The sequence below is a fragment of the Sapajus apella genome, unplaced genomic scaffold (genome assembly GCF_009761245.1).
Source record: "Sapajus apella isolate SASKATOON/1434 unplaced genomic scaffold, GSC_monkey_1.0 scaffold25, whole genome shotgun sequence".
NCBI classification, from domain to species: Eukaryota; Metazoa; Chordata; class Mammalia; order Primates; family Cebidae; genus Sapajus; species Sapajus apella.
In genome coordinates this window covers 6,717,940-6,743,530 of record NW_022436965.1, presented here as the reverse complement: position 1 = coordinate 6,743,530, position 25,591 = coordinate 6,717,940, and the positions used below count along the sequence as shown (strand labels likewise).

The 25,591-nt window shown below is 41.4% G+C and overlaps 1 protein-coding gene across 2 annotated transcripts in view; it reads left to right on the top strand.

Annotated features, from left to right (window-relative positions):
- TSEN15 (tRNA splicing endonuclease subunit 15) overlaps positions 1–25,591 on the top strand; it is a 60,154-nt gene that overhangs the window by 30,576 nt on the left and 3,987 nt on the right. The window contains exons 6-7 of one of the 2 annotated variants that reach the window (XR_004272738.1): positions 23,274–23,389; positions 25,331–25,556. The gene's annotated coding sequence lies outside the window, so the exon portion shown is untranslated. Of the gene's footprint in view, positions 1–23,273; positions 23,390–25,330; positions 25,557–25,591 lie in introns of those variants that run through there. The other variant, XR_004272739.1, reaches the window with a different exon arrangement.

Genomic DNA, 25,591 nt, shown 5'->3' with positions numbered 1-25,591 from the left:
TAGAGACGGGGTTTCACCATGTTGACTGGGATGGTTTCGATCTCTTGACTTGTGATCCACCTGCCTTGGCCTCCCAAAGTGCTGGGATTACAGGTGTGAGCCACCGCGCCCGGCCTTTGTTTTTATTTTATAAGAAACAGTATAATGGTGAAGGCCCTATTTGTTGACTAATCCTATCTCTGGAGGGGAGCAGACCTATGGGAGGTATTGAAACCCTTCTCTCTTTTACATACCTAAAACAAAATGTGTCTTCCCACTTCCTCTTCCTTAATAGGGTGATGCCTTAATGCAAGGGTTGCAGACTGAAGTGCCTGCCGTGGCCAGGTAGATAATACACCAGAGTGATGCAAGCACACACAACACATGAGCTTGGCCAAAAGGAGAAGCTGTTGTGAAGCTCCAACAGATTCTTGTGATGTGGCAACATGGGCCTACTTGCCAGATGTTCTTAGGTTTGTGTGTGAAATTTTTTGGTGAAGTTTCCCCACTTATAACTTCACAAAATGTCAGTTGTATTTAAACACTGCAGAATAAGCAAAACATGTTGGTGGGTTCTATTCAGCCCCCAGTCCACCAGCCTTTGACGTCAATCTGAATGCTTTCTATGAGTATGCATGTCATGTTTCATTGTGTTTTTCGATTATATTTCCTACTGTAACCTTCAGTGCTCATCTGGGTTGTGTTTTCTTTGTTTGTTTGCTTGTTTGCTTTTATTCCCTGTGAAAAAGATATGGTGGCTAAGGCCCTATTTGTTGACAAATCCCACTTCTGGAAGCTGAGTAGACCTATGTGAAATATTGAGACCCTTCCCTCCTTTAAGCACCTAAAATAGCAGACTATCTGGAAAATGGCATATTCCCCTGGCAGGTTCAGGGCCACAGTGGTAGTGGGAGAGAAGTGACCCTGGTGCAATCGGCCATGTTTTGGTGTTGAATCCTCTAATAAGTACCAGGTTACTTAAAGTAGATGTCGTATTTAATAGCAAATGAAAGAAACATCAAAGTCATTCAATAGGGTACTGTATAGCATGTTCAAAAACATAGTCATTCTTTCCAGTGCTCAAAGTTAAACATTAAAAAAAAAATCAAATGCAAGAAGGAAGTAGATGAGAGAGAAAATAGGAGGGAAATGCATGGAATTCATTGGGATTCATGTGTATTCCCCTTAGATGTTATCGAGTTCTATGTCTTAGGTTTATAGAAAAGAAGGAATGCTTCCTCATCATGTTCCCCAGTCCTCCGCCCTCTGCCCTATCGTGTTGGGCAGAGTTGCTCTAGATTGGTGACATTCTAGGACACTGGACCATGTTTGCCAGTAGATTGGTTGCTGCCCACTATAAAGTCATGCATAATGTCCACACAAAGACCTGTACATGGAGTTTATAACAGCTTTATTCGTAACAGTCAGACTAGAAATAACCTGAATATTCATCAATGGGTGAATGTATAAACAAACAGTAGTAACCTTTACAATGGGATACTACTCAGCAATAAAAAGAACAAGCTACTGACCTACACCACAACATGGGTGACTCACAAAACATTCTGCTGAATGAGGGAAGTCAGAGGTCAAAGCATTTATACCATATGAATTTTTACAAAACTCAAGAAAAGGTAACTTTAATCCATAATGACAAAACAGATCTATGGTTGCTTGAAGCTTGGGATGGAGGGTATGTAATACAAAAGGGCATGAAGGAATTTGGGCAAAAGATGTTGGAAATGATCTATATGTTGATTGTGGTGGTGTTTCCATGTCTGGTTACAGTTTTAAAACTCATCCAACTTATGCTTAAAATGGGTGCATATTCGTTCATGTAAATTATATCCTCCAGTCTTTAATTATACTAATTAAATCTCAGTAGAATTGATGTAAACAAAAAGGTCACATACAAAGACATATTATCTCTTGTCCCTCTTTCATGTGTGCTATAGACGCAGTCTAAAGACCTAACTCTCTTTTCTTCTCCTTTCTTCCTCCATATGGAGAGAAAGCCAGGGCCCTCCTGCTTAGGATGTGCCCAGCCAACATTTTGCTCTTATCTTGCCTGATCCAGCATTCTCATCTGTTTGGATTTCTGTCTTCATTGATGGCAGATGAGGTGTGGTGAAATCTCGAAGTTGAGTTTGGGCTTATGGGGAGAAAAGGTGTTCTGTCTCTGATCCTCCAGTGTCCCACTTGCTTGCTCAAGTGTCCCAGCCCAGCTTACAAGGGTCATGCACTGTGGGTAGGGGACCAACTTCAGCTGAGAATGGGACACTTGCTTTTCTTTTCTTTGCCAACTTTCTGTAGTGAACAGCTCCCTCTGGGACATTTTGGAGAGGGATGGCTAAGGTTTACGACATGATTTGGATATTCCTAAGACCCTTGGTTAATACCACCTAAATATTGTAATTATTTTTAAGTCTTCCATAGACACACCTCTGCCAAAGCCCCCATTGCCTTTACAGGAACATCATTCTCCAGTCTCAGCTCCACTCTGGCTGGTCAGATACTTACTTTTCAAAATACAGCTTGAGTCGTTGTCCTGAATCCTTCCTGCCCTCCAGTCTCAAAGCACATGTATCGTTTGTTCCATGATCCAAAAGAAGGGGAAAGAGCTTAAGTGTGATGCAAGTCTGGGTTCACATCTTGACCTGCTGCTTCCTGAGTGGGTGACTTTGAGCAAGTCACTTATCCTCTCTGAGCTCCAGAATATATATTTATATATATATGGTATGGTATAGTACAGTATATATAGTCACCAAGGCTCAGTAATTGATATACATATATTTAGTATTTTTTTATTTCTAAAATAATGATAATTCCTACTTTTTAGGATTGTTGTGTATATTTTATAATATAGTTAATGTTTACAATTTGCACAATGAAGATGCATAATATATTCTAGTTATTATTATTATCAGCAGTAGTGGCAGAGACAGCTCCAGCCTCTCCTTGCATGTAAATGTGGACATATGACACAGAGACAATAGAATGTAAGAGCTGTGTGTCACTCCTAGGGTAAATATTTTATAGAGGACAGGCCTTCTCTACTGTCTCTTTCTACTTCTGTTGGCTGGAAGCAGAAAACAAAGAGCCCCTAGGAGATGATGAAACCACAAGCTTTATGGAGCCTTGACTCCATAAATCGAGGAAGACAGCTGGACCTACCTGGAAGACAGCTACCTGTCACCCAGGAATACTTGCATTGGGCTGTTTCATAAGGAAGAAACAAACTTATTTTGGGTTAGGTCCCTGAAAATCTGGGTTTTATTTATTACAGCAGCTAGCGTTAATTGTCCTGGTAAATTTAGAAATTGGCACTTTGAAGTGGAGGTTAATGTAAGAAAAACCTAAGATATGTTGCATTGACTCAACAGTTGGATGGTGGGTGGCATAGACACTGATATTGAAGGCTGGGAAGATGGAGACCTGTGAAAGAGACGGCAGAGCCTTTGGTAAGTCTATTGCTGGTGATTATTTAAAAGGCATACCCAGTGCCTGACAAGTCCTTACCTCCAGGGGAGAAGCTGGCTATTACTTAATGTATTCAGCAAGGTATAACCAGACAGATGTGCTCTGGTAAGACCTCATTTGTCTGAGTGCAGAAATGAAGAAGTCTAGACAGAGTCCAGAAATCTGATGCTTCACAGGATTGGAAAAGCATTATTGACCTCAGCCTATAGAAGATACCACTGAAAAACGCTTTGAGAAACATAGGTCCATTTAAAAATCTCAATTTAGTAGAAACCATGATGCTAGCATCTACAGAGACTAGGAAATAACTCGGAACTGTTCTCTGCCCTCAAGGAGTTTCTGAGTTAGTAGAAAACACAATACATGTGTACAAATAACTGCAATGGAAGACAGTTAATGATTGAAACATACATTGCTATAAATAATGCAAGAATCAAAGCATTCTAGGGGAGCCCAGAATAGGGACTCTCAAAAGGACTGGGGAGCTTGGACCTTTGTTGCTCATCAAGCCCTGAAACCCATGAATGAAGGAATAAACCTCAGTTGTCTCTGAAACTTATTTTCATTTTACTGAAACACTAGAGTTCAGATTTGGTCTCTGGGGTAGTAGCTGATACTCTGGACATTGAGGAGCTCCCTCAGGCCAGCCCATGACTTTCCTATCAGTGTTGTTCCTTGACTTTACAAGTAGTTCAAACTGAGACCTATATGGATTCCCTACTGTGGGCCTCATTTATGTAACAATGGAAGAGGGCTCTGACATCCTTATTTTTCTTCAACTGCCCTGAGATGATGAGATGCCCCAGACCTGAAAGCACCACTGGGTTTGCTGAGACTGCTTGTTTTCATTGTCTCGTGTTTTTTAAATAGTCATTCTTTGGGCAAAGAGTGAGAACTTGCATCTCCTTATCGTTTCCTGGCACGAACCTAGTACCTTTTAAACTTGCTTTTATTGCCTCTTTGTCTGTGTAGAGCATTTATCTAAATATAGACTGGTACAACACTATGAACAGGACTGGAATAAGATAAAATTTTCTTTCCAATCAATTCTGTTGCATCTTCTTGTGAACACTGGGTACTGTTCTTTTCTCAGAGTGGCAAGAGTAAACAGCAAAAAGAAATGATATTGAGTTGCAAAGCTTTTGCTAAGTGGAAGTCAGTCACTGCCAGGCCTTTTAAGGCCACGAAGCCCAGGTACTGCCTGCAACCTTAAGCAAACCATATTATCATGGTCAGCAACATGTACTGCCCTTTGGAGACAGGGAGGTGGAGTGAAAGGGGCACAGGCTTCGACAGACCCTGATTGGATCCACTGCCATGCCACTTATTTTGGGGTGACTTTGGATAAGTTCCTTATTCTCCTTTCTAAAAGGGGGTGATACTAATAAAATCTATCTCTTAGGGCTCTTGTGAGGATTAAATGTGATAAATATATTATATGTAACTTTTTTTTCTAGGTAGGTACTTGTGGCATTAATATGTCAATGCAACCATATCTTTAATTTTATTTCTGGGAGATATAATCCGTATGAATTTATTAATAATATTAACAAAAAGCAGCTTTTACATTCTTATGAATCGTATCCAAATCCCCTGACATCTTCATTCATTCAGGTGAGAGGATTCCATTGCTGCAGAAGGGCAGTGTAGTAATTAGAGCAGAGTCTCTAGTCTCAGGGTTGAAAACTTGGTGTGTGGTATTAAGCCAGTTGCTTAAGTTCACTGGGCCACAATCCTTGATCTGTGACTTCAAATTGAAACTATTTATAGGCTTTACTTGCTAATCTGAATCTTTCTATTTGAGTGCAGAAATGTTGGGTTTGATTCTAGGGGACCAACCCAGACCTTGTGGGGTGTTCTATAAAATCTGTCATGGACTCTGTTTCCTTTATTAATTCTGCATTCTGAGTTGCAAAACTCATCTGCTTTCCAGAGATAGGGGATCTGTGATAAACCCTCATAGGGTTGCTGAGCTACATTCACTTCATACCCCCTCTCTGAATCTTATCAGCTGTTATTATCATCTTAAACAGTTTTCTGATGTGGCAGTTAATCTCCCGTTTTACGTGTGAGGAAAATAAGAACCAGAAAAGTTTAATCACCACATCGTTCCTGTGTGGTACGGTCAGCAAGGCATTTCTGACATCAAATCCCAAGCATTCTGTTGAATTCCCAAGACCCCATACGTGCCCTGGCAGAGCCAACCTCAATTAAGATTCCACCCAGAGAGAACAGAGTGTACAGTTAAGAAAACTCAATCAGCTGGGACTGTCCTCTTCAGCCATCTCACAGGCAGACCAGTTCTGGTATGGGCTCCTCACCCTCCTTCAGCAGCTGTGCAAAGGATGGAAGGGTAGGTGCTGGAAGGCTCCCATGGGGGCTGCCAACCACATGGCATTATGAGGTAGCTGGCCTGCACACTGTCCTCTGCTGATTTTTCTTAAGGGATGTGAGCAGAGCATGAACAGGGTCTGCGATACATCTTTTAGCATGATTCTGTGCCATAGCAGGAACAGCCTATTTTGTGAAAAGCTCAGCGTGAACACTATCTCTCTCACAACTGTTTTGATGTTCACTGACAAACTCACCTACCATTAAATGATTTCCACCACACTGCCTGTCATGGTGCTTGAAATTTGTGCTATAAGCCATCAGTCTCCAGAGACTACCAATAAAATGTTAGTACATTACCCAGAAGTAACGAATGAACTGTCATCTTTCCTTTCTTCTCTGAGAGATTTACCTCAAGGGATGGGACTTGAAACAAAGATGTTTTAATGAAAGACAGATCAAGAAAGTTCTGGACAGTAGGGTAGAGGATGAGAGAAGGATAAGAGGTGGATCACCATAATTGAAGAGCCTGGGTGAGCTGGGTTGCTAGCTCCCAGGCTGGAGGTGGCCTCTGACAGACTTGACCTCTGAGGAGAGTAACACCAAACAGGGACCCAAAAGCACCCCTCAGCAAAGGAAGGGGATGAAGGGGCCATTGCCTGCTTTACACGTTTATCCAGATCAGGACCTGCAAAGGAAGACCTCCTTCCCTGTTGTTGAGACTCTCACCTCTTGGAAGGTGACTGTGTCTTTTTGTCTGTCTCTCCCCAGAACTCAGCAGCGTAATCCATGCCTTATTTTACTGAACAGAGTGGCCATGGATTCAGTGCTCTGCCCTAGTCTCCTCCTGCCAGTTTCTTTCTGACACCGCTATGAGCAACTCCATATTTCTATAGACGAGTGCTCCATAACTCCACTTCTTCCCAGTAAGAAGAAAGAGCAACACCACCAAAAACAACTTACTTATTGGTGATGAGACTTTGCGCAAATTAATGAACTCTCTGTTTATTCACTGATAAAATGTAGAGAATGCCCCTGGATTCCCACACTTGTGGTGAGGACTCGGGGAGGTTCTTATAGACTGATTGTATCCCCCTCCAAACCCCCAATTCATACACTGAAGCTCTAATCTCCAGTGTGATTGTTTTTGGAGTTAGAGCCTATGTGGAGGTAATCAAATTAATGAGGCCATAAAAGTGGAGCCTTAATCCAACAGGACTAATGTTCTATGAGGAAGAGACAGGACACCAGAGATCTGTCTCTCTCTCACCCTTTCTCCCTTTCTCGCTCTCTCTCTCTCTCGCTCTCGCTGTCTCTCTCCCTGTTGTACACAGAAGAAAGGCCATATGAGGACACAGCCAGAAGGTGGCTGTCTTCAAGCCAGGAGAGAGGTCTCAGCAGAGATGGAATGTTCCTGCACTTCCATCTGGATTTCTGGTGTCCAGAACTATAAGAAAATAAATTTCTGTTGTGTAAACCACCCGGTCTGTGGTATTTTGTTATGACAGGCCTAGCAAACTAACGTAAAGTGCTGTGGTACAGCACCTGGCACAAGGTAAAGATTTGTTAAGTTCAATAGTACCATATCAATAATTATTGATAATGGCACTATCACTAATTGCCGTTGTTATTGCTTCTAGTAAAACCCCCACCATTCTAGGAAAGAGAGGAAGAATTCTGGAAACTCCAATAACAAACAGTGTGCAAATCCACTTTGAGCTTCTGATGAGAAATTGAGGGCATTCGAAAGACAGAATCCACATTCACTGAGTTTTTCTGATCCTATTTCTGTATATACGTCATCTTGATTTGTGTCAAGTAATATGACTGCATCTTTCCTCTGAGGAACTTAATGTGCTTATGCCAACTACCTATCCATCAGGCAAGTGTTTACATCCTGAGGCTGTACTGAGGGAATGTCTTAGATAGCTGGGAGCCTGAGGCTCGACTATGCACTGAGGAACACTAATAAAATCAGATAATCAAATTTCTTCCACCTTCTCTGTGGTTTAGGTTGTGCAGTCTGGAAGCAGGCCAGGTGGTTGCTTTTAGGAATCACAGGGTTGAGCTTACAGTACAAGACAGATTTTACCTCAAGTCTAAATTAGCCTTGACTAATGATTATTCCATCACTTTTAGGAGTCCAGCTAACTCTCATTCGTAGGCACATCAGGAAGAGGGACCTCTCAAGATTGTTTGCTCACCAAAACTCTGAGGTTCTGGTTTTATAACTGTGTTAGTCTGTTTTCATGGTGCTGATAAACACAAACCCAAGACTGGGCAATTTACAAATTAAAGAGGTTTAATTGGACTTAAGTTCCACATGGCTGGGGAAGCCTCACAATCATGGTGGAAGGCAAGGAGGAGCAAGTCACGTCTTACATGAACGGCAGCAAGCAAAAAGAGAGAGAGTTTGTGCAGGAAAACTCCCCCTTATAATAACCATCAGATCTCGAGAGACTTACTGACTATCACGAGAACAGCACAGGAAAGATCTGCCCCCATGATTCAATTACCTCCCACCAGATCCCTCCCACAACACATGGGAATTCAAGATGAAACTTGGTCCAAACTATAGCAATAATATTCACATTCTTCAGGACACCCCAGTCAAGCCCTCTACAGGGACCTGTGGGCTGTAGACTCTTGCAGACAGATCAGGGAGGAGGGCAGAAGAGGCCTCTAAGCAACTGCAGTTCTTTGTGCCTGGATTTTCAATTCAGATGAATGCATTAGAAATGGTCCTAAAATGTATTTGAAAAAAACAGAACCATCTAGGATCATTGATCAGAGCTCTAAATGGTTTATAAAGAGGGAGAAAAATGTGCTGACTTTTGAAAAATGGTAAGAGGTTACATTGGCTTGATTAAAACCAGTTGAAGGAGGTTTTTTATGTTTTTCCCCTAAGTTTTTCCCTAAATCAGCATTGTCCAACTGTACCCAAAGATTACATAAGGCACAGTTGGAATCTGTATTTTCCTTTGCTGTTATTGCCTCTCCACTGCCCTGACTTCACAGGATGCATTGTTGTTGCCTATAGAATCCCTTGCTTTTTATTCCTTCATCACAGATGGATGAAGTGCTCAAATGTGAATCATTAAACTGACTTCTTTTGTACCTCTTGGACGGTTCACTTATTTAATGTTTTTTTAAATGTATTCATTAGATTCAAACACTTACTGAACACACACCATGTGCCAGGCCTCTTAAAGGCACTGGCAATGCTAAGGCAAATGAGACACCAGTCCTGCCTCCAAGGGCTCCAGTGTAGTGGAGGGGCAGAGAAATAGTCACTAACATATGGCAATGGAGGAGGGCAAGGTATCGAGAAAGGCTTTGAAGAGTGTACCAGGGACCTGAAGGTGACCTTCCAGGAGGGAAGAAAAAGACAGGAGCATTAGGAGGGAGAAAATTTAATTGGAAAAAAGAATCTGATTCTTTCCAATACATGGCAAAATACTGGCTATTTACTTCATTTACTATCAGCTTATTTCCTGATGATCCTGTGTCTTTTCAAACCCAGTGCTAGATGTCCTTTTTGGTTTTGCACCCTGCTCTTCGTATTTTTTCTTTTGCCTACCATGCAGTGAAGAAAAAGGGAAATAAACACCTTTGTCTTTTGGAGGCAAGAATAAACTCCAGCTGAATATAGACTCCCTACAATGCATCGCAAAGCTATTTCTGTACTACCATAGCCTGTCTATTGAAATGATTTTGGCTACAAGTAAACAGAACATTAAACTAAAAGGCTGAAATGGTAAGGAGGTCTATTTTCTGAGAGTGGTTAATACAGCACAAGGGTTGCTGCAATTCCTGATGAATTGATCTGTCTCCTTTAGTCTCTCCCCTGTGGATGGAAGATGGCCGCCTAAGCCATTTGGCTGAACAGAATATCCTCACACAACTGCATCCAAAAGAAAAGAGGGAAAGAGTCCATCCCGTTAGAGTGCTCTTTCTCTTTTTCTAAAACAGGGAGGAAAAGTTTTCTAAGAATATTCCCCCTAGCAGATTTTTTTCTTAGGTACCGTGGGCCAGGAGAGGGCTCCATGTTTGTGATCTACCTTCGGTGAAGCTGGGAAAGTGAGTGAATGGCTTCTGTGGTGGAAGAGGACTTTATTTGTAAAGAAGGAAGAGGAGAAAAGCTGTGGGGCAGTCAACCACAGCCATTAAATACCTTCCTAAGGCGCAGCAGTCCAGCAATAGATGATATTTAATTATTTCACATTGCTGTCATATGGGCCACACCTATGGTTAATATGGAGTCATAGAAAAAAAAGAGAACTCAAGAGTTCACCTCTACTCCTCTATGGATAGATGGTTGGCTACCTCAAGCTTTCTTTTTTTAGTTGTAAAATACACGTAACAAAATGTACAATTTTAACCCTTTTTTTTTTTTTTTTTGAGACGGAGTTTCACTCTTGCTACCCAGGCCGGAGTGCAATGGCGCCATCTCGGCTCACCGCAACCTCCGCCTCCTGGGTTCAGGCAATTCTCCTGCCTCAGCCTCCTGAGTAGATGGGATTACAGGCATGCACCACTTGCCCAGCTAATTTTTTGTATTTTTAGTAGAGACGGGGTTTCACCATGTTAACCAGGATGGTCTCGATCTCTTGACCTCGTGATCCACCCGCCTCGGCCTCCCAAAGTGCTGGGATTACAGGCGTGAGCCACCAAGCCCGGCCCAATTTTAACCATTTTTATGTATACAGATCAGTTGCATTTAGGTACATTTATATTGTTGTGAAACAATCACCATCATTCATCTCCAGAACTAGTTCCTCTTCCTAAAATGAAACTCTGTACCCATTAAAGAATAGCTCTCTGTCCTCTCCTCCCAGCCCTTGGCAACCACCATTCTACTTTCAGTCTCTATGAATTTGACTGCTCTAGGTATCTCATGTAAGTACAATCACACAGTATTTGTTCATCTAGCTTAATTTAAAGATATTTGGTAACCCCTCTTAATGTGCCCTTCGTCTTCCTCCACCTTCTTTTCCTCCTCTCTTCTCCTCAAAATCCTTTCCATCCTTCCAGGTTCAACACCAAGATTTTCAGTTCCTCCAGCCCATGAGGCTCTCTCTCTATTCTGGACTCAGAGTGTTCTGAGTACTTGACTTTCTCACTTTCTTGTCCCTATGTATACTGTCTTATGCCATATCTTGAGTTATTATCTTTTATTTTAACTTTTATTTTAGGTTCTAGGGTACATGTGAAGGTTTGTTACATAGGTAAACTCATGTCATGGGGGGTTTGTTGTATAGATTATTTCATCACCCAGTATTAAGCCCAGTACCCAATAGTTATCTTTTCTGCTTCTCTCCCTCCTCCCACCCTCCACCTTCAAGTAGACTCCAATGTCTGTTGTTTCCTTCTTTATGTTCATGAGTTCTCATCATTTAGCTTCTACTTATAAGTAAGAACATATGGTATTTGGTTTTCTATTCCTGCATTAGTTTGCTAAGGATAATAGCCTCTAGTTCTGTCCACGTTCCCACAGAAGACATGATTTCATTCATTTTTTTTTATGGCTGCAGATAATGTTCCATGGCATATATGTACCACATTTTCTTTATCCAGTCTGTCATTGATGGGCATTTAGGTGGATTAAATTTAGGTCTTTACTATTGTGAATAGTGCTGCAATGAACATTCACATGCATATGTCTTTATGGTAGAATGATTTATATTCCTCTGGGTATATACCCAGTAATGCGATTGCTAGGTAAAATGGTAATTCTGCTTTTAGCTCTTTGAGGAATCACCATACTGTTTTCTACAATGGTTGAACTAATTTACACTTCCACCAATAGTGTATAAGTGTTCCATTTTCTCCACAACCTTTGATGCATCTGTTATTTTTTGACTTTTTAGTAATAACCATTCTGACTGGTATAAGATAGTATCTCATTGTGGTTTGGATTTGCATTTCTTTAACGATCAGTGATATTGAGCTTTTTTCATATGCTTGTTGGCTGCATGTATATCTTATTTGGAAAAGTGTCTGTTCATGTACTTTGCCCACTTTTTAATGGGGCTGTGTGTTTTTGTCTTGTAAATTTAAGTTTCTTATAGATGCTGAATGTTAGACTTTTGTCAGAGTCATAGTTTGCAAATATTTTCTCCCATTCTGTAGGTTGTGTATTTATAGCTGTTGAGAAAGGATAGCCCACTAGGGGACAGGGCTGTGCAAAAGCACTGAGGTGTGACTGGGCGTGCTGAGAACAGGGAAGGTGGTGAGGTGGTGGGTGGAGGACGTGGTACAGAACCGTGGGAGAGGTGATGGGGAAGAGTAAAATTGAAACTGTAGGGCACCAGGCCATTGTACTCCGTGCATCCCAACTCAAGCGCCAGAAGGCACAACCCCAACCCATGGGCAGCAGCCCCTACTGCCAACACAGATGCATATGCACACACACAAACACCACACACCCCACCACACACACACACCCCCATACACACACCATACTCCCTGACATCCCACCCCACATCCCACCACACATACAGATATACATACCCCACTTCACACCCCCCCACACACGTCCTCCGACCAAACATGCATCTCACACATCCCACTACATACCCCACTCCCCACATACCTCACCATACACACACACATCCCCCCAGCAAACACACATACTTCACACTCACCCCACACAACCCCATACCCTTCATACCAGCACACCCCACCACTTCACACACACACACACACACACACACACACACACCTCCCATATACACCTCACCACACATATTCTACACCCACCCCACACACACTCTCCCGCCCACACATATCCCACCCCACCACGCCCCCTTACGGTAGCCACTTTTCCCAACACCACACATACCCCTCCACACAACCCACCACACAACCCCCAAATCCTGCAACACACACACACCCCCCACACATCCCACCACATACCCTCATACCCTACCGCACACACACAGACACACACTACCACCACACCCTCAATCCACCACACATCCCACACTTCACACCTGACCACACACACTCTCCCCCCAACACAGCTCACCTCATCTCTCTCTCTCTCTCTCTCACACACACACACACACACACACACACACACACCCCATATACCCCCCCAACCCACATACAGGAACTGTTGTTTTGGCTGATCCCCTCCTGAGAAAGCAGTTGACTCTGGGCTGCATCCTGCAGAGCACAGCACAGGGTCCTAGGAACACTGTAAGGGAGTTTGGTAAGGGGGATCCAGCACTGTTTTTTTTTTTTTTAATTATACTTTAAGTTCTGGGTTACATGTGCAGAATGTGCAAGTTTATTACATAGGTACACACATGCCATAGTGATTTGCTGCACCCATCAAGCCGTCATCTACATTAGGTATTTCTCCTAATGCTATCCCTCCCCTTGCCCCCTACCTCCTGACAGTCCCCAGTGTGTGATATTCCCCTCCCTATGTCCATATGTTCTCATTGTTCAACTCCCACTTATGAGTGAGAACATGCAGTGTTTGGTTTTCTGTTCCTGTATTACTTTGCTGAGAATGATGGTTTCCAGCTTCATCCATGTCCCTGCAAAGGACATGAACTCATCCTTTTTATGGCTGTATAGTATTCCATGGTGTATTTGTGCCACATTTTCTTCATCCAGTCTATCATTGATGGGCATTTAGGTTGGTTCCAAGTCTTTGCTTTTGTGAATAGTGCTGCAATAAACATATGTGTACAAGTGTCTTTATAGTAGAATAATTTATAATCCTTTGGGTATATACCCAGTAATGGGATTGCTGGGTCAAATGGTATTTCTAGTTCAGGATCCTTGAGGAATCACCACACTGTCTTCAACAATGGTTGAACTAACTTACACTCTCAGCATCAGTGTAAAAGCATTTCTATTTCTCCACATCCTCTCCAGCATCTGTTGTTTCCTGACTTTTTAATGATAGCCATTCTAACTGGCATGAGATGGTATCTCTTTGTGGTTTTCATTTGCATTTCTCTGATGACCAGTGATGACCAGCTTTTTTTCATGTGTTTGTTGGCCACATAAATGTCTTCTTTTGAAAAGTGTCTGTTCGTGTCCTTTGCCCACTTTTTGATGAGGTTGTTTGTTTTTTTCTCATAAATTTGTTTAAGTTCTTTGTAGATTCTGGATATTAGCCCTTTGTTAGATGGATAGATTGCAAACATTTTCTCCTATTCTGTAGATTGTTTGTTCTCATGATAGTTTTTTTTTTGCTGTGCGGAAGCTCTTTCATTTAATTAGATCCCATTGGTCAATTTTAGCTTTTGTTGCCATTGCTTTTGGTGTTTTAGTCATGAAGTCTTTGTCCATGCCTATATTCTGAATGGTATTGCCTAGGTTTTCTTCTAGGGTTTTTATGGTTTTAGGTCTTATGTTTAAGTCTTTAATCCATCTTGAGTTAATTTTTGTGTAAAGTATAAGGAAAGGGTCCAGTTTTCTGCATATGGCTAGCCAGTTTTCCCAAAACCATTTATTAAATAGGAAATCTTTTCCCCATTGCTTGTTTTTGTTAGGTTTGTCAAAGATTGTTGTAGATGTGTGGTGTTATTTCTGAGGCCTCTGTTCTCTTCCATTGGTCTATATATCTGTTTTGGTACCAGTACCATGCTATTTTGATTACTGTAGCCTTGTAGCATAGTTTGAAGTCAGGTAGCGTGATGCATCCAGCTTTATTCTTTTTGCTTAGAATTGTCTTGGCTATGTGGGCTCTTTTTTGGTTCCATGTGAAATTTAAAGTAGTATTTTCTAATTCTGTGAAGAAAGTCAATGGTAGCTTGATGGGGATAGCGTTGAATCTATAAATTACTTTGGGCAGTATGGCCATTTTCACGATATTGATTCTTTTTTCATTTGTTTGTGTCCTCTATTATTTCCCTGAGCAGTGATTTGTAGTTCTCCTTGAAGAGGTTCTTTACATCCTTTGTTAGTTGTATCCCTAGGTATTTTATTCTCTTTGAAGCAGTCGTGAATGGAGTTCACTCATGATTTGGCTCTCTGTTTACTATTGGTGTATAGGATTGCTTGTGATTTTTGCACATTGATTTTGTAGCCTGAGACATTGCTGAAGTTGCTATCCAGCTTAAGGAGATTTTGGGCTGACACAATGGGGTTTTCTGAATATACAATCATGTCATCTGCTAACAGAGACAATTGGACTTCCTCTCTATAGCTATTTCAGTACACTTTATTTCTTTATCTTGCCTGATTGCCCTGGCCAGAACTTCCAATTCTATGTTGAATAGGAGTGGTAAGAGAGGGCATCCTTGTCTTGCCAGCATTGGTTTTTAAACATGAGAATGCCACACACATCGTCTGTAGAGTTCATTGTGTCAAGACTAGGTCTTACTTGTACACTGTTCCTCTGTGCCTAGCATAGTGCTGCGGTATAGAAGGTCCTCCTGATATATTTGCTGCATTAATAAATGAAGTAAATAAATAAGGCAATGTGGAGAAAGGACTAGCATGGAAAGAAACTATTGTCAGTTCAGAGGCTCTTACAAGAATATAGGTGAGTGACCACAGTGGGATTGGAGAGGAAGAGCCAGAATGTAGACCAGCACTCTCCAACAGAATTTTCTGTGATGATGGAAACATTCTGTTCTGCACTGTCCATTATGCAAACCACTAGACTCACATGGCTCTCGAGCACTTGAAACGTGGCTGGTGAGGCTGAGGGACTGAACTTTTACTTTTAATTAGTTTAAATAGCCACATGTGACTAATGACTACCACATCGAACAGCACAGTTCTAGAGTTTCTGTGGCAGAATCAAATGAACTTGTGACAATCTGGATTGATTCATTAATTTAATCAATAAATATTTATTGATTGTTTATTTTATTCTGCAGTGAAAAAGTGTGTAGCAATAGGGTGTGGCATGCCAGGGTGTTTAGACTTTGTGAGGTGCTTGGTAAGGGAGACCCAACACCGGTGTTTAAGCATGAGCAGAACAGGTGATATAATTTCCCTCTAGAGCTGACATTCTCTTGGGGGAAGGAGGGAAGGAAGAAAAGAAGAAAGAGAGAGAGGAAAGAAAGTTATATGAAGAAAAGGAAAACAAGTGATATAATGAGTGGAGAGAGGACAAGCTATTTTAGCAGATTGGTCAAGGAAAGCATCTCTGAAAGGTGACAAGTTGAGAGCTGAATAATGCAGAAGTTATGTGGATTAAGAAAAATAAAAGCAAAGAAAACCTCACAACAAGAACCAAAATAGTCATTGATGAGAGAAAGCAATAAAATTCATCCTGAAGACACCTGTTGCAAGAAGGGACCTATTCCATCTGCAAGTCAAAGTCACTCACTTCCTTTCTCCAGAAAGGAAACTGAAGCCCAGAGAGGTAAAGAGACTTACCTAAGGCCACACAGCTAATTAATAACATAGTTAGCAGAAGACTCTTCACCTCCTGACTTCCAACTCCACTCCCTACTAGGCAAGTATCTCTTGGTATCTCTTGGCATCTCAAATTTAATTTTTCTTATTAGTAAAATGGGTTATTGTTAGAAATGAAAAAATGTAACAGAGACAAGGTGCTAAAAATGGTAGCGGCTTTCATTTTTGGATTTGTTCTAATTGTTGTATAGTGTGCCTCTCAAGTAATTAACTGTTATTATTTTAATAATATCAAAGTATTGATATAATTAATATAATAAATAATTATGTATAATATAATTAATAATAATACAGGACTTTAGTAATTTGATAATACAAAAAGGCTGAGAGAGGCAATGAGCATTAAAGTTCTGACTTTTTCTTAGTCATCATTGTCTGGGGTAAATCTTGGCATTGGGCCTATGCAGTCAACCTCCAATACCACCTGCCATTCACCTGGAGGCAGCTTCTGGAGCTCTTCAAATGTTGTCAGGGAAGGAATAACCATCTCCCACACTGCTGGCCCGGCAACGCCCACCTTATTAAGTGGTGGCATGTATCACAGTGCTAGGATGCTTCTGAGGAGAGAAATATGAGGCTGTGATTTTCCCAACAGACACAGCTGTCATCAAACTCTTTATGGAAAGCTGCTGTAGACAGGGCCTGAAAAGAAGATGAAGGCTTTAACAGGATGTGAAATTGCAGTGATAACAAGAGAGCACCAAAAGCATATGGCACTGGAAAGGATTTTCTGCATCCAAATTGAGAATCAGACCTTCATTTGGTTAGTCATCATTTTACCCCCACCACACCTCTGCTCTTTGAGCTAGTATTTTTTGTAAATATTCAGATAGGACAAACAAGGTGATAAATGAGGTCATGGCTTTGCCAGAGGGACAGTCAGTGCTGGAATATAAATGTTGGCTCTCCTTGACTTCTCCATGTCATTTGCCTTTTCTGGCCACACCTTTGGGTCTCAACCCAGGGTCTTGGACTGTGATCCCATGCTCTAGCCATTCTGCTGTGTTGCATCTGAGTTTGGTGTCTATAGAGTCACTGGTGCAATAATCGTTAGTTGAGTGTTTGATCTGACTTTTGTATGATCACCAGAGTAACAGTGAAAATGAGGCATTCAACAACTGTGGGTTGCATGTGAGTGACCTGAGAGCCATGTCTGAGGCTCACTGCCCATGGCATGTGACCTCACTGTTCCAATACCACCTGGTCAGGGCCAGGACCCTCTCCCCAGGCTGGAGCACCAACTCCTCCCATCATTTCTGAGTGGCACAAAGACCCATCAGGATAATGTTTCTGTGCCTTTCAGACCTCCCATGTTCACTAACGTACCTTCCAGTGAACATAGTGGCATGCAAATAACTGCAGAGGTAGGAGGATCCAAGTCCTTGGCCCAAATCTAGCAGGTTCAGATATCAGACCTTGCTCTACCACTTAGTTCACTGTATGAGCTTAGGCAAATTACTTAATTTATCTAGACCCCTATTTCTTCAAATGTGAATGTGGAATAGTATCTAACTCATAGAGGTCCAAGAATAAAAAAAAATCATTGTATATGAAAATGCTTTGAAAAACAGAAAGCACTACTCAAGTAAGTACAGGTATTATTCAGTAGTCTACATACACTGCAGGGAATTTTTTATAGAAAAAATAAAACTTAATGAATATTAAATTATATTCATATCATTTTCATCCATCCATCTGCCCATCCACCCATCCATCCATCCATCCATCCATCCATCCATCCATCCATGCATCTATCCATCCATGCATACATACATTCATTCAGTAAAGTTGTATTAGACAACCAGTCTGGGGCAGGCACTGTATTGGTGTTAGGTAGATACATGACTGTAAACAGCCAAGGTATTATTCCTTGTATTACCCAGGGTTCGCCAGAAAAACAAAACTAAAGGGAAATACATATCTCAAAAGGAGATTTATTAGAAGTAATTAGGTCATGTGATTATGAAGGTGGGCAAGTCCTGAGATATGCAGGATGAGTCAACAAGTTGGAAACCCAGCAGAACTGATGGTTTAGTTCCAGTCTGACCTGGTGACCTTAAAACCAGAACTGACGGTGTAGCTGAAGGCCAGCAGTCTCAAGACCCAGGAAGAACCAGTGTTTCAGTTTGTGTCTGAAGGCAAGATAAAAAAGCCAGTGACCCAGCTCAAAGGCAGTCAGGCAGGAAGAATTCTCTCTTACCTGGGGGAGTCGGCCTTTTGTTCTGTGCAGGCCTGCACTTGGTTAGACGGGGCCTGTCACATTAGGGAGGGCACTCTGCTTTAATCAGTCTGCCAATTTGAATGTTAATCTCATCTAAAACACCCTCACAGAAACACCCAGGGTAACGTTTCACCAAATATCTGGGCCCTCCCTCAGTCTGATCAAGTTGGCACATAAAACTAATCATCACCTTCCTCATGGAGCTTACTGTCTATTGGGGAGAGAAGGACATAGTAAAGCAATAATCATGCAAACAAATTTATAATGAGAAAGTGTGCCGAGTGCTATGAAGGAAACAGTGCAGCCTGCCTGGAGTGATGATAACACTGGAGGCACACAAACATGAAACTTTAGTTGACTTGACTGATGTGCTGCAAGGGGAGTACATAGGGCACCTTCAGACAGGAGAACAGCCAGCAAATCCAGAGATCCAAATGGCCAGTGTGCCTGGACCATAGCAAAGAAGAGGGATTATCTTGCCAATGTGAGCAGACAGAGAGAAGGTCACAGACCACTCCTAGGGTTCTGCTTTGAGAAGGCTGAAAAGTTTGAGGCTAATGAAGGAGGTATGAAATAGAAATTGCCAGACTGAGAGAATGACCTTACTAAAGAAATGTAATAATATGGTTGTGTGGTCTATTTAGGTTGAGCTAGAATAAACTCATAAACATTCTAATCTCTCAGGTTGCAAGATTTTTATAGCATTTTGTTTGGCAATTTGATGGAGATGTATAAATTAATTTTAACATTGATTATTGTGACTTTCCACTTCATACTATTTGGCATGAATATTTCTACATGTTTGTATTCCATAATCTTGTTATTTTTAATAGCTGTGTAGTATCCCACGATGGTTTCCATGATGTTATTTCTGGTCCTTCTACACACTCCTGTGGCTTTTAGTTCTGTACACTGTTTTTCTGAAAAATAGTTCTGCTGAGAATATCTTTTGGAACAGTGTTATTTTCCTATGAGCTATTCTCTTAAGTTGCATCCCCTCATGGGTCACTTCTCTATACATCACAGTTACTCCAGCACACAGCGTCTGTGGTGTGGTCCTTTGTTTGTCTTGCCTAGATGTGAGAAATTCCCATGGCACCAGCTGCTGCTGGGGAGTTGGCTGGGGAGGGTGGTGGCAGGCAGGAAGAGGATGACCCTCATTAGGAGTTCAGAGAATGGGGGTTATTGTGTTATTGCACTGTATCCTCCAGGATGTAGCCTGTATGAGTGGTGTGTTCTGCACTGAGAACCTCCATGGCCTTAGCCTAACCTTGGTCTCCCCACCTTTGTCACCTCCCCCAAGGGCCTATTAAGTTCTCAGTAAGTGTTGTTATATGTGGAACAAAGGATATGTAAGGTAGTGGTGATAACATAAATGATTGTTCATAAGTCTCTGGACTAAATGAAAGTTATGATTACATCATCTAAGGCAAATGATTCCCTGGTTGCCATCATTTTTGTTTATTCATTTATTTAACATATTCATTCTTAATTTCTACATATTACTGAGAAATCAGTCAGGGACCAGCTCATCAAGCCAAGCAGGTATCAGGGAAGTTTATACAACATCTCTTCCTTGCCTGATCATAGCACCCCCACTCATTTGATCGAGTGTTTCTCTTAAGCACTTAGTGTTTTTAACACTGGCCAAAAAGTTAATAGAGCAAAACAGAGTAACTGAACTCGTTTGAGTTGGGACAAGGATAAAGTTTACATTCGGTTCTCTAGGGTAAAAAAATTCTATTTCCTGTGTCAAACATAATATCATACAGTAATAATTTAGTCTAATGTTCTTGACAATTGGAGAATAAGTTCCAAAGGATTTCTCTATCTTATCAAAGCAAAGAAAGACAAATACGGAACATAATAACTATTTTTCCCTCTTACCCACAAAAGGCGTGTAGGAGAGGAGACAGGCTCCTGCCAGAATCTTAGCCATTTTGGTCAGAACCATCATCACTGATGGCAGCGATGTCTGTAGTTAAGAACAGCAATGATAGTAACATGTAAAAACCATGGAGTGTTAACTGTATGCTAGGCACAATGCCTTACATTATATCTTTACCTTACTCCCATGAAGTGGGCTTTCTCAACATCACAAAGCTAGTGAGTGATGGACTCAAGATTCAAAGAGTGGACCCAAAGCTGATGCTCCTAATCTCTCTCTACCCTGGTGATACAGTGGCTGGAAGCAGTGTGGGGTGGCAGGACAAACCCACACCAAGGGGTCAGAGCATTGCATTGAGAAGCACATACCATGTTAGCCTTGAACCTGTTAGGTAAATTGAATTAAGTTACATAATAAGTATTATTATTGTTTTGAGACAGGATCTTGCTCTGTCACCCAGCTGGAGTACAGTGGTGTCCTCTTAGCTCACTGCAACCTACACCTCCCAGATTCAAGCGATTCTCCTGCTGTAGCCTTCTGAGTAGCTACAGCTAAAAAATAAAAATTTTTTATTTTTAGTAGAGATGGGGTTTCATCATGTTGGCTAGACTGGTCTTGAATCCTGACCTCAGGTGATCCACCTGCCTCAGCCTCCCAAAGTGCTGGGATTACAGGTATGATCCACCACACCCAGCCCATATAAACTTCATGTTCCATTTTCTATAAAGCAGAAGAGATGCTCATGATTTTTAACACTCATTGTGGGTATGCTAGATAAGTGTGGAAGTTCTTTGACAACCAGCCATAAAGTCCTACAGACATCTCAGGATTTGTTATTTTGTATTGTGATTGCTATGATGATGATGTGGCAAGATTCTTATACTTAAAACATGAGACATGCAACAGCTGCTCTGCAGTGAGATTACTCCGAAGGGTTAAATTCAAATGTCTCGTGCAGTGGAGTTGCGTTTCAAAATGAGTCATCTGATATGGTGATGTGCCAGGGAATCAGATACTTCACAGTCAGGAGGCAGCAGGAATCATATGTGTTGTGTATGTGATGTGACTGACGTGGTGACAGATAAATTCAAAGCATCAGCAGGCTCTCTAAACAAAGCTCCTTCTAGGAAAACTGATCACTGTGGCAGGCTTCCTCCAGCGACCACAGGCTGGGAATTGACCATAACAGATCATGATATAGGTTCTAGAACAAGAGTGAGGGATGGAACAGGAGTTAGGGGGTCTTCAGAGTGTTCTTATTGAAATTAGACCAACCAAGCCCCCACCATGCTTTGAGCGATCAGCATGTCTCAGGTCTTGGGGTCCTAGATGTTGGAATACATGGCATAACTGGTCCAGGTAGCAGTACATGGAGGCCAAGGAGGAAAATTTCATCTGTACTTTACGTAAACCCAGTAGACTGGTGGTTTCAAACTCCAGAGAGACTAAAATCCAACTGTTGGTGCTACACTCACTACTAGGTGATGGGATTATTCATATCTGAAACCTCAGCATCATGCAATATACTCATGTAACAAATCTACACATGTACCCCTGAAGCTAAAATAAAAGTTGAAATTATTATTTTTTTAAATTGTTCAACACATGGACACAGGGAGGGGACCATCACACACTGGGGTCTGTTGTGGGGTGGGGGTCTAGGGGAGGGATAGTGGGGGGTGGGGAGACTGGGGAGAGAGAACATTAGGAGAAATACCTAATGTAGGTGATGGAAGGATGGAGGCAGCAAACCACCATGGCATGTGTATACCTGCGTAACAGTCCTGCAAGATCTGCACATGTACCCCAGAACTTAAAGTAAAATAAAATAAAACAATTGTTCAAATGCAGATTTCTGGTCTCCATTCCCAGAGTTCTCTATTCCACTAGTTTAGGGTGGGGACCAATAATCTACATTCAACAAACCCTTTAAGTGATTTTGATGCAGATAATGTATAATTTCCATTTTCAGGAAATAAAATGTAGTAGATACCAGATGGACTCTGGATGAGAGTGACCATAATAAAAATCAAAAAGCTAACATGTATTGAGCATTTACTATGAACTAGGTACTCTTGAAAGTGCTGTACAGCAATTAACTAATTCTCACTGCCATCCCATGAGCTATCCACTAATATTTCCTCCATTTTACAAACAGAAGACACTGGCACCTGAGATTTCATGTCCTGGTTTCCTGGTAAAATGTAAAAGTTTGAATGTGTCAGAAGAATTTTGTAAGGTATGGGTAGATTGCTCAGATTTCACCTAGAGGGATAGCATATGCTCCCACCACTCTAGTGTTATAATGTAGCCTGATTCTCATATGAAAAATTCACAGCAGCCGGGTAGCTTAGGAGAAATTGCCCACTGTTGCATCTATCTCACAGGGTACAAACATTGAGACTAGAAGACATGAACTCCAATTATTTCTTGTCCTCTAAATGCTGAAATTGCCCTTATCCCAACCTTTTTGGCTGGGATCTGTTGAAATGCTGTGAGTCTCGGCTTGCTAATCAGGTTTACAGCAAAAAAAAAAAATATTTTAAGCCTCTGCTAATTAAAGCTATAATGCTTCCAGGCGCGGTGGCTCAAGCCTGTAATCCCAGCACTTTGGGAGGCCGAGGCGGGTGGATCATGAGGTCAAGAGATCGAGACCACCCTGGTCAACATGGTGAAACCCCGTCTCTACTAAAAATACAAACATTAGCTGGGCATGGTGGTGCATGCCTGTAATCCCAGCTACTCAGGAGGTTGGGGCAGGAGAATTGCCTGAACCCAGGAGGCGGAGGTTGCGGTGAGCCGAGATTGCGCCATTGCACCCCAGCCTGGGTAACAAGAGTGAAACTCCGTCTCAAAAAAAAAGCTATAATGCTAACTGTCTATAACCAGTTAACCATCATGACCAGTTAGCTCATTTAATTAAAGCCCATTGACAATAAGAGTGAACTCATCAAACCTAACATTTACTTTCTATTACAGAAGAATTTATTTGAATCTCTCTTTTCCTTGGCTAAGAAGAATGACGAAGCAGGAGACTTGGGGGACCCCTTAGCTGGAGATAATTACTGGGACAAATCAGCCAGCACAAAGAGGAGGTAATATTTGAATGGTTCGTTAGAAATATTCTTTGTTGATTTATTATTCATGTACTGTGATTTAAAGAACCTTGAAGTTGCCTGAACATTGTTTAAAATTTTGGAGGTCCAGAATTCCAGATTTATGTTTCTAAGTGCCTGACTGCTAAGATGTTCCATTTGGTTGTTCAGCTAGTATCCCTTCCCCAAAACATCTCCCAAACTATTCCCCACCAAATCTCTCTTCTCTGGATGATGCTATTTCTGTTCCTGATCACACCATTCTCCCAGTTCTGGTTCAGAAACACAGCCATCTTTGAATCCACCCTTCCCAGAGAGTTGGTTTTAAGAGAAATTCACATATTTTCTCAGGTCAGCTTTGCTCTTCCAGCAAAAAAAGCATCACTGTCACCCACAGTTCAATCCCTTTTCATCTCGTGTGGTCTGGACCACGTTCTGGACCCTTCCTGACCAGCATCTTCTTCTTTTGTCTTGCAGATCCTTCTTCCAATAATGGCTCTGACATATTAAAATGTCATTCTTTAGCTCAGACTTTCTCTGATTTTTATTGCCTCTTAAATAAAGTTCAAATTTACTAAACTCAAAATCTGGTGTAAAAGTCCTTCTATAATCTTTTCCCATACTGTTTGTCTAGGCTTGCTTTCTATTAAATCTTTAAAAATTTTTTACTACTCACAGGGCCGACTTACCCATTAGATATGGGAAGTACAGCACCTAGGTCCCACATGCTTTTAGAGGTCCAGGATGTTTTAATTTATTTTTCAATCAAAAGAAAAAAGAACACAATCCAAATTGGATTGTATTCATAATAATACCAACATAGTTATAAAACATAATTTTAATATTTTTTGGACAAAGAGATCCATAAAGCAAAAGTATCCAAGTCCCATGGAAGTCATGTGAGTTTCCCCTGCAATAGAAAATATAAACTGAATAAATGAACTTTGGTGAAAGATTTAAAGACAAATAATAAAATATACATTCATTAAATGTAAAATAAACAAATAAAATAAATCCATCAACCTTGTCTCAAAAAATGACTTTCATTTGTTCATTAATAACTCAACAATTCACTTATTCAATCAACTAATATTAATTGCACTCTTACTATTTTTCAAACACTAAACAATCAGTCCTGGTCTCTGTTATCAGAGGCTTTTGATGCTACCTTTGGAGTCAGACAAGCAGACAGACATATCAACAAAATGATTGTAAATTATGACACACTATGACAGGAAAGAAGGAGGCAGAGAGAAAGGACATTGGCAGGAAGGAGTCTTACTGTAGATGTGACGGTCAGAGAAGGACCTTTGTGAGAAGCTGACACATAACCTCAGAGTTGAAGGTATGAGAAAGAGCTGGCCTTCCAGAGAGAAGTGGGAAGAGCACTTCAGCAGAATCTCTGGGGGAGACTTGGACATCTGGGTTGTTGCTCTGCTTTCTGGGTGCTTCTGATGAAGGAGGAGCCCCTACCCTTGGTCTTATCCTCAAACACAGTATAAGCTCTTCATTTCCATGGTTTTGTTCATGCTGCTCCCTCACCCTAGAATTTCTTCTCCTCTGCCTCCCTTTCTCTATTTTTCAAATCATACTCATCTTTTAAGACCCTGTTTAAATGTCACCACCAAGCCACTCTCCTGTCCACCTCCAGCATCCACCTCCTTCCTCTCCTTTGAAGCCCCCACTCTGGTGCATAGCATTTGTCATCCCCTGCCCTCTCCTTCCATATGTTTTATCTCTACTGCTTGGTGACAATTTCTTGGAGGTAAAGACTGTGTTTTATATCTTAGCATTCCTTGAAGCACCTCCACAGTGACCTTCACACATTAGAAATTTAGTAAAAATTTTCTGGACATATGAAAAATGAATGAGTCCATGATTCCAAGGCACACTATGTATTCACATCATATTCTTGCAATCTTTCCCTTATTTCCTTTGCAGACAAGTGCAGCTATGACTGCTGCTGGAACCACGATACTGTGAGAGACTTTGCATATTTAAAAGGATGCTGAGGGAGGAGGAGGAATGATAAATGAGCTCGGGAAGATGTGATGTCTTCTGTGATGACACTAATGGATGGAATACAGAATTCAGCTCCAATACTTAGGGTTGGAAACTAAACATAAACAAGCAGGCAAGGAAAATGAAAAGGGAATGTGTGTGTGTGTGTGTGTGTGTGTGTGTGTGTGTGTGTGTGTGTGT